Below are 4,848 nucleotides of genomic sequence, written 5' to 3' on the forward strand. Positions count from 1 at the left end.
TCTTTACTTTCCCTTCAGCCTCCATGCCTGTTCCTTCCCCATGTCTGGTGGGTGAATCTGAGTCCTTCCCCAAGTTCCTCCCTCCTTGTCAGTCTCTTCTACCACCTCCTACCTAGCTATTGGCTGCTCTGCTTTCTATTAACCCAATCAGAAAACGCCCTAGATAGGCAAGGAAGGACAAAAACATCTTACAAGGATTCTCCCAACAGAAATTGCTTAATATATTCAGAATATTATTCGGGGTTGGAGAGGTTAGGTGGTTAGCCTCACTGGCTGCTCTTGAGAGGCCTAGCTTCCATTCCCAGCATTCCCAGCGCACACATAGCAGCTCAGAACTCTGTAGCTCCAGTTACAGGGACTTAATATGCTCTTCTGGCCTCCTCAGGCAATAGACACAGGATTCACAGGCAAACATACATGCAATATCTCTTCCGTTATGATTTGGGCCTTTTGGTATGCCTTGATATTGTAGGTCCTAAAGGCTCAGTAACAGGACCTGCTACTTTCTGGTGATCCCAACTTTCCAGTGAATCCCATCTAGGTGAGAGCTAAGGGCATGGCCATATTAATACCAAGGTGCATTGGTAGAATTGACCTGAGCCAGGGCCCCAGATGTTATCAGTAGTCATGTGTTATAACAAAAAGAACACAATGAAAGGAATGACTTAAATTACCTGTCCGTATCTTCCACTAGAATCAAAGCATACCATCCATCTATTGCAGGTTCTGTTCATCTGTTTTTGTTTTTGTTTCAATGTCTTGCTTTAACCAGGACTGGAGTTCAGGGGCTATGTAGTGAGACCCTGGTTTAAAAAAAATGAATGGTGTAAGCTGGAGAGATGACTCAGTGGTTAAGAGCACTGACTGTTCTTGAGTTTAATTCCTAGCAACCACATGGTGGCTCACAACCATCTGTAATGGGTGTCCAATGCTGTCTTCTGGTGTGTACTCATATTCATAAAATAAATAAATCATAAAAGAAACCAAGAGTGGTGTTCATAAGACACATGGCAGTGAGCAGAGCCAGAACAACAGCTACTTAAAAAAAGAAATCATAATTAGTTGTAAGAGAGCCCAATTATTGTATTATCTTTTACTTGTTCTTTTTTGTTCAACATATTTCCTCAGCTAAATCTCTCCAAACAATGACTATGGGGGTCATTCCTCATTCAAACTACCACAGGCCTCCTTTCTCAAAACCTCTCTCCCAGGCTATGGACCCCCTTCCAGTTTTATTATTTCTCGAGACACTTGCTTCCATATAAATACACATGCCTTCAAATTAAAAGGTGGGATCCACACGTGAGAGAACATGCTATATTTGTCTTCCTCAGTTTGGGTCACCTCAATAATTTCCAGTTTCAAGCATATACCCATAAACTCCATTCTTTTAGATGTGTGTGTGTGTGTGTGTGAGTGTGTGTGTGTGTGTGTGTGTGTGTGTGCCTACAGAGTCCAGACAAATGTGTTCGATCCCCTGGAGCTGAAGTTACAATTGTTATCTGCCCGACAGCGATGCTAGGAACTGAACTCAGGTCCTCTGAAAGAGCAGTGCATTTTCTTAGCCACTGAGCCACTGCTTCAGCCCACATTTCCTTTTTCTCCATGGTTGTATAAGATTTCATCGTATGTACCACATTTTCACATCCATGTATCTATTCATGGACACCTAGGTTCATTCCTCCTTGCTTCAAGAGTAGAGTGGCCATAAACATATATGTACAAGTATCTGTGTTAGCATTTAGATTCCTTAGGACATATGCCAAAGACTGACAAAACAGGGTCATGTATAGTTAGTTCCACAGGGTAGTTATCTATTTTTAGAATATGTCTGTCCAACCATACGTCTAGTCATCCATCCATGTACGTGTGTGTGTGTGTGTGTGTGTGTGTGTGTGTGTGTGTGTGTGTTTTGCGCGCGCACATGTCTGTCTATCTGGCCAGGGTTTAACTGCATAGCCCTGGGTACCCTGGATTTTCTGTGTAGACCAGACTGTCCTCAAATTCAGAGATCTGCCTATGTCTGCCTCCCATATTCTGGGATTAAAGGTATGTGCCACCATGCCTGACTAGATGTATTCTTTCAACTTTTGTTTCATTTTGTGTCTCTGTGTGTGACATGTGTCCCATGACATGCATGTGGAATCAAAGGACAACTTTGATTCTCCTGCCATGTGTGTCCTGGGGCTCAAATTCATGTTATTATTTGGCAGTAGGCACCCAGTTAGCCATCTGAACACCCCAGTAGTATTTTTAGTAGTATTTTTGGAGATAAAACTCTCACATATTCACATATGTAGCCTAGGTTTTCCGTTAACTCGTGGCAACCTTGCTGCCTCTTGAATACTAAGACTACATGCATGAGCTGCCCTATCCAACCAAACCAAAGGCCACTGAAGTATTAGAAATAATCTAAAAATAGCTTTTAACGGTGTGCCAGTTTGTGTACTAAACACATGGTAAAATGATGGTGTGATATGAGGGCACGGATGCAGTCCAGTGACACTGGGCTTGCTGACCATGCTCAAGGCTCTGGGTTCAGTTCCCAGTACAGTTTGTGAACCTAATATGAACATATTGTTTGTTGGGTATTGAATGTACTTGAGACGGCTGAGTGCTTGCCCAGAACACCAGAGACCTTGGATGAGACCTCCCTCCTATATAAAGAGGACACGGTGATGTAATCCTGTAATCCCAGCATTTGTGGGTTTTTTTGGGGGGGGAGAGGGGCTGGTTTGTTTATTGTTGGTTTAGGAGGCAGTGTGTTTATTGTTTCAAGACAGGGTCTCATTACATAGTCCTCTGTATATTAGCAGGCTGCCTCAAACTCATAATCTGAAATGCTGGGATTAACGGTTTTTACTAGCATGCTCTGCTAATTCTATTGTTAGGGAGGTGGACACAGGAGGATCAGAAGTTTAAAGTTGAGCCAGGTGTAGTGGTTTGTGCCTTTAATCCCAGCCCCAGGGTGGCAGGGGCCATAGGGAATTTCTGAGTTCAAAGCTAGCCTGGTCTACAAAGTGTGTTCTAGGCCAGATGGCTTCACAATGAGACCCTGTCTTAAAAAAACAAACAACAGAAGCCAGGCAGTGGTGGCGCACGCCTTTAATCCCAGCACTTGGGAGGCAGAAGCAGGCCAATTTCTGAGTTCGAGGCCAGCTTGGTCTACAGAGTGAGTTCCAGGACAGCCAGGGCTACACAGAAAAACCTTGTCTCGAAAAAACAAACAAACAAACAAACAAAAAACAAAAACAAACAACAGGGCTGGTTAGATGGCTCAGCGGGTAAGAGCACCGACTGCTCTTCTGAAGGTCCTGAGTTCGGATCCCAGCAACTACATGGTGGCTCACAACCACCCATAATGAGATCTGACACCCTCTTCTAGTGTGTCTGAAGACAGCTACAGTGTATTACGCGGAGCGAGTCGGGCTGGAGAGAGCAGAGCCATCCTGAGTTCAATTCCCAGCAGCCACATGATAGCTCACGGCCAACTGTACAACTACAGTGTACTCATACACATAAGATAAGTAGATCTTTAAAACGACAAAACAAAACAACAACAACAACAACAACAAATTCCAGCAACGACATGGTGGCTCACAACCATCCGTAATGAGATCTGACACCCTCTTCTGGGGTGTTTGAAAACAGCTACCGTGTACTTACATATAATAAATAAATAAACAACAACAAAAATTCAGGCTAGAGGGAAGGCTCAGTGGTTAAGTGCACTTGTTGCTGCTGCAGAGGACCTGGGTTTGATTCCCAGTGCCCACATAGCAGCTCACAACCATCCATTAACTCCAGTTCCAGGGAATATTCTTTCTTTTCTGACTTCTGCAGGCACCAGACATGCACCATGGTGCACATACATGCATGCAGGCAAACATTCATAAAGTTGAATCTAGAAAGAAAAATCTTGGCCTCACAGGGTCGAGCTGCCTGGGACACTGCCGTCGCTGCTATCGCTGCCATCCGCGCCAGGCCGAAGGAAAGGAGCCGGCCCGCGGGAGCTGGCGGGCGCGCGGTCCCGGGGTTCGAGATGGACCACAAGCCCCTGTTGCAGGAGCGCCCGCCTGCCTACAACCTGGAGGCCGGCTAGGGCGTCTGCGTGTGCACCCGCACGGCTACTGGGCCTTCCCCACTGCGCCCACGCCCCACCCCTACCTCGTCACAGGGATCCCCACCAGCCACCCCCTGGTGTATAACATCCACAGTCGAACTGTCACCAGTATCCTGCCAACTCCATCGTCGTGGTCGGAGGCTGTCGGTCTGCAGGGTTGGTGTCCTGGAATACTGCTTCTTCACCTGCCTGAGCATCTTCTTGGTCATATTCCTGTTTCCTTTTGGGTTCCTCTGCTGCTTTGCACTGAGGAAGCGAAGATGCCCAACTGTGGAGCAGTCTTTACTTAAAGGGAACAACACACCCAGTTTTCCTACATTCAGCTATCTTCTCTAATGTAAATGTTGTGTACAACAGCTTTGTTTGATTAAGCGTCAGGACTGTTTTGTAAAGTGCAGTGGGACAGACTGGCTTAGGGCTAATGCAGAGGTGAGAAATACTGTTTTAAATAAATGAGATTCATTTAAAAAAAAAAAAGAAAGAAAGATCTTTAAAGATAAAGATACATGTACAGAGACTGGAGAGATAGCTCAGGGGTTAAGGGTACTGACTGACTGCTCTTCCAGAGGTTCTGAGTTCAGTTCCCAGCAACCACATTGTGGCTCACAGCCATCTGTAATGGGATCTGATGCATTCTCTTCTGGTGTGTGTAAAGGCGGCTGCATAATTCTTTTTTTTTTCTTTCTTTCTTTTTTCTTTCTTTCTTTTCTTTTCTTTTTTTTTTT

General features: G+C 45.1%; 1 pseudogene; it reads left to right on the forward strand.

Annotated features, from left to right (window-relative positions):
- The first annotated feature begins 4,042 nt into the window (after positions 1-4,042).
- Positions 4,043-4,539, forward strand: LOC116078816 (annotated as a pseudogene).
- The last annotated feature ends 309 nt before the right edge of the window (positions 4,540-4,848 follow it).

This window comes from Mastomys coucha, unplaced genomic scaffold (assembly GCF_008632895.1).
Source record: "Mastomys coucha isolate ucsf_1 unplaced genomic scaffold, UCSF_Mcou_1 pScaffold5, whole genome shotgun sequence".
Taxonomy (NCBI): Eukaryota; Metazoa; Chordata; class Mammalia; order Rodentia; family Muridae; genus Mastomys; species Mastomys coucha.